The sequence below is a fragment of the Podarcis vaucheri genome (assembly GCF_965113315.1).
Source record: "Podarcis vaucheri genome assembly, chromosome: 10".
Taxonomy (NCBI): Eukaryota; Metazoa; Chordata; class Lepidosauria; order Squamata; family Lacertidae; genus Podarcis; species Podarcis vaucheri.
Window position 1 is genome coordinate 23,664,995 of NC_138748.1, and position 13,885 is coordinate 23,678,879.

Below are 13,885 nucleotides of genomic sequence, written 5' to 3' on the forward strand. Positions count from 1 at the left end.
AATACAAATATTTGCTTATGGCTATAGACCTTTACTAGAGAACAGGTCATATTGAACTCAGTGGGGGTGTACTTCTGAGTAAACATGACTTGGATGCTATAAGAGAAACTTGAATATTGCTTAAGATGTGAATAAATTAAATGCTTGTAAAAATGACATGTAGAATGTAAAATTGCATCTGTAAAAGTTGAAATCTGTTGCAGTTTATGTGTATCTGTCTACATGAATATTCATGGATGACTGTTCACTTGCACCAATGTAATACAAATTACAATGCAATTTATTAACACAGTGTAGGAATGTGAATACATACTGTAGATCTTCATCTGGATCTTTGAAAAGTACAGTTTAAATAGAAGAGAAAAAGTTTGAAAAAATATTCATTAGTCACAATTTCAAACATTAAATGTGTAGTTAGTTTCCTGCTAAAGGTAGCTGTGACTAAGTCTTATTGGTGTGATGTATTTACAGCTAACCTTAGCTAGAGTATAAGCATGGTGATTGGTATTCAGCTGAGTTTTATGCAGAGCATACCCAGTGAAATCAACAAACCTAACTTAGTTATGTTGATTAATTTCAATGAGTCTAATATATTAGAATTTAGTAGAGTAGCATTCATATTTTTATGATACTCTAATTTCATAATTGTGTGGAACTAATGAAGAAGAATGAGTTTAGGTGAAATAGACTATGGAAGTATTCGCGCTACCACTGTTGGTTCAATTTCGGACATATTCTGTCTGGCATGCTATGTATTTCCAAAAATACATAGGCAAGTCCTCCTTGCTGGCTACTTGATTTTACTTTATTCTAAAGTTTACTAGTAGCCTTTCCTAGAGAATTAGCCCAAGGAGCTGTGGCAAAATTAAAAACGAAAGCAATAAAGATTGACTCCATGACATATGTAGGAATATGTGGAAGTTTTCATATAACCATGATAGTAGATGTAACTTTTAAAAAAGTAAAAACAGGTTATATTTGAGGTTAATCCCATAAATTTAAAGCTCATAAGGTTAAAGCTCATAAACTGCAAACATGAATTCGCTCTACTCATCTAACTCATAGATGTGTGAGACATCTTTGTATGATATTCTTAATCCGCTGTATTCCAAATTTGCATTACACACCCTTTGTTTTCTTGTGATGTGTGATATTTCCAAATCTTCCACATTATTGCACTGCTTGGAAAACCCTTCCCATTTACTTTAAGGAAAGAACCTGATCCATATCAGCATGGATGGATCTCGTCCCTCTATTGAAATGAATGATGAAATCTCTGAGAATTGCTGTTTGCCTTGACTGTTTCCTTTGAGTTTTGTTTAATCTTTCTTCATGACATTATAAATAGAAATAAATTCATTAATAAAGTTGTTCTTTTGATGAGAGCTATGACCAAAAGCTCAATAATATGAGCTATCTTGTAAAAGTTTTGAGTGTTCCAAGGAACTAAATATTTAGGCTACAATCCAGCCAACCACTTACACATGCTTTTAGAAAAACATCATGAGCTGGTGCATTCCCTGCAGTGATATCTTAATTTACCAAACCACAAAACAACCAGGATTCAAGTAGTTAAGCAAATGTTTAATTGCATTCTGTTTTTAATCATGATCTAAGAGCTATGTGTGTGAGTTAACAGTTGATTTTCTTAAATGCATCTGCATTAACATGAAGGCTTTCATAGGGCCAGTGCTTGGTTAATTACAAAACAACAAAGAATATTGTGACACTTTAGAGACTAATAGGGAAGTCTTTAAAGTAGTGCAAGTCTCTCTGTTCATGCTGGCACATATTGACATAGATACTTCTCTCTAATTTTACAAGGCAAGACACATGTACTGGACAAAGTTTTGCAGCAATTCTTGCATAACTTGTTCATAATATCATCTCTTAGGCACTCTGAGCCATATATCTACCTTGCAGTGATCCCTGCATCAATTTAAAGATATGTATCATCCTTCCAAGCACTAAGGGAGATGTTGCTGCATACCAGGTGTGGTCAAACGGTTGACTATAATAATAATAATAATTTATAATAATAATAATAATTTATTATTTATACCCCGCCCATCTGGCTGGGCCTCCCCAGCCACTCTGGGCGGCTTCCATAAAAACCAAAAATACAATAAAATATCACACGTTAAAAACTTCCCTGAACAGGGCTGCCTTAAGATGTCTCCTGAATGTCAGGTAGTTGTTTATCGCCTTGACATCTGCTGGAAGGGTGTTCCACAGGGCGGGCGCCACTACCGAGAAGGCCCTCTGCCTGGTTCCCTGTAGCTTTGCTTCTCGCAATGAGGGAACCGCCAGAAGGCCCTCGGCGCTGGACCTCAGCGTCCGGGCAGAATGATGGGGGTGGAGACGCTCCTTCAGGTATACTGGACCGAGGCCATTTAGGGCTTTAAAGGTCAGCACCAACACTTTGAATTGTGCTCGGAAACGTACTGGGAGCCAATGCAGGTCTTTCAAGACCGGTGTTATATGGTCTCGGCGGCCGCTCCCAGTCACCAGTCTAGCTGCCGCATTCTCCCTTATGTGACCTTTTCTTATTGCATGCCATATTTATTGATGTTTTCCCCAAAAGGCTAATTTACATTGTAGCAATATTTCATCAGACTGCAAATTCTGTAACCGTCCATCCAGGTATCATTTCATCATGACAATGTAACTGATGTCTTGGTAACACAGTATCAACAAACTTCACAGCAATTTGGAGAGACAATAACTTTTCCAAGGAAACAGTTACATTCAAAGTTTATTTTTAAAACCTGGACGTTTCTTTTTGAAGCTGATAAGTGCAATAGGTGGTTTGCTTTGGGAGGTGCGGAGGAAATTGGGAACTCACTGGATCCCACCAACAGCTGTTAAGTCTACAAATAGCATCTGGATATTGAACAAAATCAGCTACAGACTGAGTATATACTATAGAAAGTTATTTGAGAGCTCAATGACTTAAATGCATTGGGGCTAAATGTACCGGTATTTGATAATATCACTTAGCTCAATGCCATTTAGGTAGAGAGAGTGTTCAGAAATAAGCTTCTTAGTCTTTAGCCTGAAAGTGTACCTTGTATTAATTAGCTTATTCTATGGTTGTGTGCTTGCACAATTGTTCCTGTCCGTGGATTTGAGACGAGCAGTTTTCCTTAAAACTCTTTCAGCACTGGCTTTCTTTGGGTCAGAAAGGACCTGTGCTCGTATGCATCCCAGTTTATACATTCACCCATCTGAATCCAACGTAGCAGCGGTTTTATGGGTTTTATCTACCATCTGTTGTTCAGTGTGGAAAGTAGTGGTGACATGAAACAATGTATGCAAATTAGCTGTAGCCATATTTATAACTGGTGGTTAGATTGATTTGTCTACACACAAAAAAGACATTCTGGTCTTCTGAGCTTTCTTCCCACCTGTCAAGCTAAGGGAATCGATTTCCTCCCCCGTGGCAGTAGATAAGCAGAACAAAGGAAAAGGAGTCTTCTTACCAGTTAGAAACTTTAATAATCACAGCAATAGAACAAAGAACACACCTGCTAGAATGGCGGTGCTCCTAATTAAGGATCCCACCTCCTTCTGTCCGTATTAATCTACATCACTTCTACGTCTTGTAAGCTGAGCTTGTACCCTCTGTGCTTTCTGCTCTGCCAATTTCTGAGCTCTCTGTGACTTTGGAGAAGTGGGATGAATGCTGTCCCGAGACTGTGAATCTGTTAACCCTCTCTCTTCCAGTGTTTCTTCTCCTAGCTGTTCCCCATCCAGTATTTCCCAGCTTCTGCCTTCCGAACTATGCCCCTCTGCAAACCACTGTTCCAAATCTATACTGTCCTCCTGCTCCTGGGAAGATTCAGGATCCGGAGCAGGGGGAGGGGGAGGCTCCCACCATTCCTCCTCAGTGCAGCCCTCCTCAGCACGGTCCCTGACACCACCCCACACAAGGTCTGCCATCATGTTGAGAACCAGCCATGGACTGGTTAGCCTAGGTACTCACATACTTTTTTGAGGGGAAAATATTTGCTTTTCCAATAGCCCTATGTCTCTTCGTTGCCTATTACTGCTACAGAATACTAATTTATATAAGTCTGCAGGAAGAACTGTCTAGTCATTCTGTAGATGATTAGGGCATCAAATTTATAATACTGTAATTCACTGTTTCTCATACATTTATCAACCTCTGAATTCACTAATCAATTTGTGTTTTGTTTTTTCCATTACAGTCTTTTGTCAGACTGTTCGAGAATTTCATTCATCCCTTCCCTCCCTCCCTCCCACCCTTACCTTTTCATTTATAGCCTAAATTTATTTATGGCTTTATGTTTTCTTTAAAATTAAATGAGCACTTTCTACTCTCTTACATTTACATCCATTATTTATTTATCCAGCACAGCCGTGACTCTTCAATCGTGGTGTACCAAACTTCAATAAGTTATTTTAACCATGTCACCTGAGAAGAACTCTGCCTTTCTGGCTTCTGTTTGTTTTCTACAGATTCCAGAGAAAAAGCACATTTTCTAAAGTTTCACCTTCCTCTGATAGTCCTCTTACAGTCCTAGTGTTGGTGCAGTCAACAATCAACTTGCAACCAGCACAGTTCATCATCTCACAAATGCCACAGGAACAGCAAGCTGGCACACACTGGGTCAAGGCAACACCTTCATTGAGTTATCCGCCACCACTTCAGTAGTTATTCTATAGCAGGAATAGGGAACCCTAGGCCTGGAGGCAACATTTGATACTCCAGGCCTTTCTTTCTGGCCCATAGGAATCTCCCCAGCACACATACCCTCCTGAGCCAGACCCCTCACCAGTCCTGCTTTGCATCCTCCTTGACGGTTTATGCCTAGCTGGAACGGGTCCTTTGAATTTTGATAATGCTTTCCTGGCTGGAAGACAGAGAAATTTGTGAATGTGGTAAAACTAGCCTCCTGTACAAAGGCAAAGTTCAAATTTATTGCTCTTCTCTCTTTCGTGTCTGGTCCTGCCCCAATACTAGCATGTGGTTCCCAGAAGCTTGCCAGGAGGAAATATGGTCCTTAGGCTACGAAAGCGTTTCTACTCCTGTTCTATGACTTGCATCAGAATCAAAATCTAAGACAGAAAAGAACCTTGGGAGAGAGGAAAGAATCATACACTGAGCATTACCAGAAGCTGAAGTTCGTATTCTGAGCCAAGGAATGAAAAAACTCAGCGAGACCTCCAGCACTAAGTGTCTTAGGGCAAGAGTTTTGCAGAAAGATTATTGATTGTAGGTTTTTAGAGGGCTTCCAGAAAGTTTATGGACATGTATTGCACTCATACAGGATCATTACCTATATTTGGAACCATGAATCCAATATAGTCAACAAAACAACTTTTTTCTCCACATTCATTGTGAATTTAGATGCATGTACCTAACAGGATGGTACAGACATGATAAAAGCAAGATCGAAACACTGCTGTCTTTCCCCCTTAGCAAATTTCTTGGCTTGGGACACTAAACTCACCAGAACAAAGAACAACAGAGAACGAAAACAAAATAATGTGCGTTCAGCAGCCTGAGTGAACAAAAAGTCCTTTCAGTACAGTTGAAATTCTGTCAAACTCCACTTCTGATAGATAAGGCAGCAGGTTCCAAATGAGGCAGCTCATGGCTACTGACTGGGAAAGCTGTGCCATTGCCCTGAGAAACCACAGTTCCAAGCACAAACATCCCAGAGAGGCCAACAGAACTTTTGTGGAGCATAGTGAGGGTTCAGCCGTAGGGTTGTGAAATATGTGTCTTTTGTGCGAAGAGAAAGAAGACAAGATCAGAACTGCTTGTTTAAGAGAGGACAAATAAAGAAAGCTTTGGATAGTGGGATGTGCAGCAAAGGAGAATTCAGAAAGCATAATCCCTGCTACTTTACATAGATGGTATTCTGATTGACTTCTTGATGAACATCCAGCAGGTGTCATGGAAGACTCAGAAGACACACCAGCCAGGGAGATAGGTAATTACTAATCTTCAACAAGAACAGTAACAGGAAACTCCTGACTCCTCAGATACAATTATGTTCAGTGCCACCTGCTGAATAGATTATAGCCTTGTTTCAGCATTCTGCTATCTGATTTCATGTAAAATGAGTGAGAGTTGGCATGCTAAGCTCCACCCTCTGTCACCATCCCTGCCACTTTCCCAGCTTGTAGAGGACAAATGTCTGAACCTGGGAGCCGTATTTGCTCATGGAAGGGCCCAGTGAGATTTAGAACCCTGCATATTTGATGTGAGCAGTGATGCTTATATCTTTTGATGAAATACTTTGCTGTTTTGAAATCTTGTTACAAACCTTCTCTAGATTCTGCTTCTAAAATCTAGGAGAGACAAATGATTTACATTTGCTAAGAAAGCAGAATAGTGATGTCCAGGTAAGCCTGTTCTGGTCCACTGTGTCTTTGAGGTGTTTTGGACATTTTCTTCTCATGCAGAAACTAAGTCGATCATATTTATATTCTGCACTTCCTCCTAGGAATTTAAGACGGCAGACCTATTTTCTGGTACATTCTGTTTCTATGCAGAATATTGGGGCGGGGGGTGGAAACAGCCTTTTCATGTCTCACAATTGCTTTCAACTTCTACAGGCAAGCTAGCAGCTCTGCTTCCTATCTGTATATGCAAAGATTTTACTGCTTGAGTGCCATTCTTATACAGGAGGGGCAAATGTGGGAAATTAACATAGGGTTTTATGCATCAATATACCATCAGAACCTGGTGTCAGACTCATGGCAACATGCTGGAGCCCCTTGTTAATTCACAAATAAATAATAAATAAATTTGGTTCATTTCTCTGGATGCTATTTGCAGCAGGTTTCCCGGCATGCCATAATATTTAATAGTCTTGTACCCTTGAACATTCAAAAGGATTCAGACTCCCGCATCTATTTGCAGTCTACGAAAGCCCAATAATTTCCCTTTACTTTGGCGCCGGTCTTCTTTGCTTTGAAGGGAGGATGTAATGATGTCACTGATTTATGCCAGATATCACTCTGTATACCAGATAATTGTATTCTGCTTATCTGAAATTAAGTCTTTCTGAAGTAGTCTTTCTGCGGTTCATTTAGTTTTAGTATTTTCATCTAACTGACCACTGATAGTGAAAGGCTATACTGTACTTATATTTATCATTCTGTGATGGTTAAACATGTAAAATCTCAAAGCATGCATATTTTTTAGCTCCTCTCCACCGATCACATGATGCTTTCAGCGAATCATGTTCATAAGAACAGAAACGTTTCAATTCAGGTTTGCAATGTGTATATATAAACTTGGCTCTCTGATATGTAAATGCTATACAGTGGTAAGGGACGCGGGTGGCGCTGTGGGTAAAAGCCTCAGCGCCTAGGGCTTGCCGATCGAAAGGTCGGCGGTTCGAATCCCCGCGGTGGGGTGCGCTCCCGCTGCTCGGTCCCAGCGCCTGCCAACCTAGCAGTTCGAAAGCACTCCCGGGTGCAAGTAGATAAATAGGTACCGCTTACCAGCGGGAAGGTAAACGGCGTTCCGTGTGCTGCGCTGGCTCGCCAGATGCAGCTTTGTCACGCTGGCCACGTGACCCGGAAGTGTCTCTGGACAGCGCTGGCCCCCGGCCTATAGAGTGAGATGGGCGCACAAACCCCACAGTCTGTCAAGACTGGCCCGTTCGGGCAGGGGTACCTTTACCTTTACCTTTATACAGTGGTACCTCGGGTTAAGAACTTAATTTGTTCTGGAGGTCTGAAACTGTTCTTAACCCGAGGTACCACTTTAGCTAATGGGGCCTTCCGCTGCCGCCACACTGCCACAGCGCGATTTCTGTTCTCATCCTGAAGCAAAGTTCTTAACCCGAGGTACTATTTCTGGGTTAGCGGAGTCTGTAACCTGAAGCGTCTGTAACCTGAGGTACCACTGTAGTAAGAAACTGTGTTGGGGTGGAATGCTAGACCAGATCCTATAGGATGGGCTCTACTCTGCATTTGACTTGTAGAGTTTCTAATATTATTTTTGCAAGTGGCCAGGAAGTGACCCCCCCCAATGCTGCCCCACTTCACTGATATGGGTCTTACCCACTCCCTGCCCCTGCCATTGTGTGTGTCTCCTACCAACCCAACCATCACAGCTGCACCTGGCCTGAAGCTGCGCCCAACTGTTGCCATGACACAATAGCAAGGGTGTAGCAGGCGCAGTGGTGAGGGTAATGGCACTGTGCTGATGGCACAGGTGAAGCCCTGGCAGGGCTCGCAGCATTGTAACAATGGGGGGGGTGGAGGGGGGTCAGGTCTGCCACCAGAGACAAATTGCTTCACTTTGCCTCATGCATATTTGGTACAGTTTTTGATTTGTGTCTTCTCTTTCACCTTACCAATACTTATATAAACACATATGACCCCAAACTCTCCATATTAAGATTCATTGTTATGTTGTATTTTTAAAAAATAATAATTAATGCACTAATATGAATCTGTAATCTTCTAGTAGGGGGACAAACGAATATAGGATCTCAAAAAGTGTGGTGAAGTGCAGGCATAGCAGTAGGAACGAAGTCCAACTCAAAAACTGGAGAAAGGTGGGTTGCTAATGATTCAGCAGCCCAATAACTGAAGATAAATTTGGATGGTAAACTTTCATAAATGTAGTTGAAATCTGGCTGTTGTGCAGAAACAATGCAGATGTGAGATCTTCTACAGTCCAAATTCCTTGATTAGGTTCCTTGCAAGCATAGACTACTGGATAAATTTTGTTAGTATTTTTACAAGGTCTGTTTATTTATAAATATAAAAGACAAAAAGGAACAACCAATCTCAAGAAGACAGAGAATAGTGTGCTTTTATACATAGTAGGAACCAACTACCGGTAATTAACAGGGGGAATAAAATAAAGGAGGGGGGGAATAAAAGTCAAGTTGCGAAGAAGGAAAAGTTTTCCTTCAATGCAAAATAGCTACATGCTCCTAATGTTTTAATTTAACAAGAACCTCCCTTTAAAAACAAAAAGATAAACCTCAATTTTAAAAAGTTTATTTCACAATGCCCATTTTGATTTTGGTTCTCCAATAATAAAGGATGGGTATTCTGTGTCAAAACCAATATTATGGTATTTGCAACTCACTAATTGACCTGCATTTTCTGAGACATCTCTTATATTTTATACACATCATGCTGTGTTTAGCTGACAGGAAGCTGTTGCTGTCATACTGCATTTAGTTGATAAGGAGCAGTTGCTGTTTCTCATTGTACCAACAAGTGGAGCGATTGTGATTAATTGCCATTTGAGCATCTTTTTAAAAACTACTATTGGAATGTGCGACATTCCTTCATTCTAGTTTTCATGTATTTTGTTTGCTTGGGTTTTTCCCCTTTTTTTACTAGATACTATTTAGTGCAATTCTAGTAACATTTATCTAAAATTGCTTTAGTCAAAAAATAAAAAAAACCTAGCAGTGGACAAATGCAGCATTTCCCCCTCTTTAAGTCAAAATAGGAGTCTGTCAAACAAGGCAAATGATTTCAGAGAAAATAAAAAAAATCCTTCCAGTAGCACCTTAAAGACCAACTAAGTTAGTTCTTGGTATGAACTTTCGTGTGCATGCACACTTCTTCAGATAAGTGTGCATGCACACGAAAGCTCATACCAAGAACTAACTTAGTTGGTCTTTAAGGTGCTACTGGAAGGATTTTTTTTTTTTGACTATGGCAGACCAACACGGCTACCTATCTGTAACTGATTTCAGAGAAGAAAAGCATAAATATTGAATCTTAAAACACAATTGGCTACTGTCTTACTCATTTTTTAAGGTTGCGTTGGGTATATTTTACTTTTGCAGTAATTTTGTGGTTGTCCCAATTTACCTGTAAGCATTATTAAAATGGAAACCTATTGGCTTTTGTGGTGATATCCATTTTAGGTAGTATCTCTTAATAATGCACAGGAGCTTTATTTTGTGTTTGGGAACACTGAATTTGTAGTTTTCTCTTCCTCCTCAACCGACTCAAGATAGACTGTCCTCCCTGCTGCAATTTTCTGCTAGGGAGTATAGGATTTTTGATATCATTTATAAAAGGGTCTCTAAGTAAATACTGTGGAGAAAATCAGAATTGATTTTTCTTCGCATTACACATAGCTTCTAATTTAAGACAGCCTTTTGCCAACCAGGTGCCTTCCAGATCTTTCAGGCTGCAACTTCCATCAGTCCTAGGCAGCACAGGTTGTTGTCCAAAACAACTAGTTGATCACGGTGAGGGTTTGCCGAACGTGCCTTCCTCTTAGCACGTTTCTCTCTTTCGTCTTGAGTTCAAGCATCTTCAAAGTCCATGACACCGTTGGTAAAGGCTGTTCTCCAACTGGAGCACTTGCAAATGTTGTCAGTGTTTATGCTACATTTTTTTGCCTTGAGAGAGTCTTTAAACTTCTTTTGTTGACCACTAGCATTACACTTTCCATTTTTAAGTTTGGAATAGAGTAATTGCTTTGGAAGACGATAATCAGGCATCTGCACAACATGACCAGTCCAATGAAGTTGATGTTGAATAATCATTGCTTTGACACTGGTTAGCTGATCTTTGCTTCTTCCGGTACACTGGCATTAGTTTGCCTGCCTTCCTAGGGCTTACTAGTCGGGTAGGGGAGCTGATTATATATATATATTTGTCAACCAATGCATCCTTTTGGTTTCAGATAGTATAGCCCTCCAGCAACTATGGTGGCTCATTTACCAGAAGTAATGTACTAAATTCTGACCCAACTAAACCTCCTGATGTTTGTTGTGCCCTAGGAGGCTTAGTTTGGTCAGAATCGAGTAAGCACTTCCAGAGTTAACGCTAAATACATTACTTCTGGTAAATGAGCCACTAGAGCCACATGAAAATTTGTGTCACATGAGCCACATGAAAATTTGTGTCTCAGACTTTTTAGACTCATCTACCCATGTACTATCTGAAACCAAAGGGGTACATTGGTTGCCATAAGTGAAATATATTGGCATTATTTTCAGCTGTCCTACCCCACTATATAGGAGGATTTCATGTATGGCTCTAGAGACATAATGATATGAATCTTTTGGTCATCATTTAAAGCTGTAGTTTGTTGTATGATTTATAGGGAAATACATGGGCTCTGTTGCTGAAGTGCCAGGTTTATATAAAGACATTGAAGTTTACCATCAAGAAGGTTTGGTGTGAAGGTGTGATGGATTGTTCCCTCCATACCACCTCTATTCTTCCCATACTCTTGCCACTCTTACTTGTAAAAGAATGGGTGATAGCTCAGTGTGGAATCTGCTTTGCGTGCCAAAGGGTCTTGGTTCAATCCCCAACATCTTCAGGTAAAACTGGCAGAGAACCCAGCCTGAAATCTTGGAAAGTTGTCAGTGTAGACAATTCTGAACAGCTTCCTGTGTTCCCAATAATATATTTGTTCTCTTTTTCATACCACTCATTTTAGTAGTCGGTTGAACTGAACTGGAAGAGAAGTAAGTTCCTTCATCATCTTGCATAATGATCAGTCTCATGATGATGATCTGGTGGCTTTTCAGAAATATATGAAACACCATTACAAACCATGTTTTACAAAGAATATACACTCTTAGAATCCCATCCCAAACTATAATCTACCCCAAATGAATATATGTAAGGGCTATGATCTTCTGTTCTCTTTCAAGGTGAATTGCTGGGAGTGGAATATTTAGAAACAAAAGAGGGATAAAACACGACTGATCTTTCACTAGTTACTGTCAGTCTGATGGGAAAAGGAATAGTTTAAGGTGGTTTTCAAAATATTCAGTGAAAGGGCAACTCATTACCGTGAAGTATTCCTGAAAGGTTTGAAATATAAAACAAAATATCGCTTGATGTTTATGACAATGTTTTGTGCTTCCTGGAGGCTACTATGCTGTGACATTGGACAAGGGAATTATAGGGCCATAGTCTTTGGCCTATGTTAAGGGTGAATTGGATGAATTGCATTCCATATTTATGATCAGAAATATGGAGGAGAGGAGGTGATTCTCTAGCCTATAGTTAGAAATGATAGCTTCTGTTAATATTTTGTGGCTGTTTCAGTGACTGAACAAATTTGGGATTTAGGTCCATCTCTCAGCAGAAAAGTTGGATCTAACAGCATACCATACCAATACATATTCCATACCAACTATGCCATACCTATATTGCCTGCATAATGCTTCTATTATGGTCCTGTATACCTAAAGGAGCGTCTCCATCCCCATTGTTCAGCCCGGACACTGAGATCCAGCACCGAGGGCCTTCTGGCAGTTCCCTCATTGCGAGAAGTGAGGCTACAGGGAACCAGACAGAGGGCCTTCTCGGTAGTGGCGCCTGCCCTGTGGAACTCCCTCCCATCAGATGTCAAAGAGATAAATAATTACCTGACATTCAGAAGACATCTTAAGGCAGCCCTGTTCAGGGAAGTTTTTAATATGTAACGCTGTACTGTTTTTAACACTGATTGGGAGCTGCCCAGAGTGGCTGGGGAAACTCAGCCAGATGGGCGGGGTATAAATAAATTATTATTATTATTATTATTATTATTATTATTATTATTATCATCATCATCATCATCATCATGGCCCTTAACAGCTGTAATTCTGAAGCATGAGTGAACATGGAAAGCCCTTAACACATGTTAAACTGTGAGGCTTTCATTATTGAATCATACATATATCTTGTGTAGTTTAGAGTCAGTACTTGGAATAAACAAAGTGGGAGCAGCAGAAAGCAGTTGATCAGCACTTTTTCCTCTGAAAGAGAGAGTAATAGATCCCAGATGGTGAGGCGAAAATATAAATATACCATTCCATGCATGTTGGTCTCTCATTTCCATAAGGATGCTGTTGGGATAGAAAACTGGATCTGCATCTGAGTCTGGGTGGAACAACTGTTTGCTGCAGTGAGTCAGTGCCTCATCTTGATTATTTTAGTGAGCTGATCAATATATTCCCATTACTGGCTGCAATGCTGCCTGCAGGAAGTGCACCGGATATTTTAGTGAGCGTATTATGCATATTGTGCCCATTGTTTTAGTCTCTGTGCTGAGAGGCAAAGATCTCAACATGATGGGATGATCTTTTTCCAGAAAGTGACTGCAGTGAAATGCTTCATATTGCCAGGAGCACAGGGCAAGGCTATGTGGGACCGGCCTGTTTAAGAAGATATAAATCCTTGAGCTTACAGTGTGCAGAATGCTTGATTTGAAAGTGTTGCAGCCATCAAGAAAGCCAGTTTCCCTGCTGTCTCGTCTGTTTTCTACAGAAGGTTGGCAGAGAGATAACGGCTGTTCTTTGCTCTGAGGTCACAGCTTGAAATCTCCCCTCTCTCTCCCTCTCTCTTTTTAATATGCTTTCTGCCGCAGGAGAGGATGCTTGAAGTTTATTGGTGCAACCCTTGTGTGTGCATTTAAAAATATAAACTTGAGATACTTGTGATGGACAAAAAGGCAAAAGGGAAGTCTTCATCTAAGGTAATATATACATATATATGTTTATATCCCTACAAAATATGACAATTTAGAAAGGTAGAATGTGCTGATACTGGCTTGTGGTGAGGCAGGGTTTGCAACGCTCTTTCAGATCAGATCTCTGTATCAGAATGCAGAGTCAGGTTTTTCAGACAGCTATTGTTTGTGAATGTGAAGGACTGGGTTACTTTCTGAAAATGGCTTATTATGCTATAGGCTTCGGAATGGTGACTGCAGTGTGGCACTCTGCCTCTTTCTTTCTAAAATATGTGTTTATAGTCAGTCTGTGTTTGCTGTTGATGACTGTATCATGGGGAGGGGCAGTCCTGTAGAGCAAAATCAATAGGGAAAAATGATCTACTCATCACTAACCCATGCAGGATAATGACATTGGCATATCATGATTTCAGTAGCAGTGCCTGTACTGCTGTATTT

At 40.4% G+C, this 13,885-nt stretch overlaps 1 protein-coding gene across 9 annotated transcripts in view; it reads left to right on the plus strand.

Moving 5' to 3' along the window:
* Positions 1–13,885, plus strand: part of CNTN1 (contactin 1) — a 166,190-nt gene that overhangs the window by 58,760 nt on the left and 93,545 nt on the right. The window contains exon 1 of one of the 9 annotated variants that reach the window (XM_082239552.1): positions 13,050–13,453. The exons of the other annotated variants lie outside the window; for them this stretch is intronic. The gene's annotated coding sequence lies outside the window, so the exon portion shown is untranslated. Of the gene's footprint in view, positions 1–13,049; positions 13,454–13,885 lie in introns of those variants that run through there. 9 annotated transcript variants of the gene reach the window in all.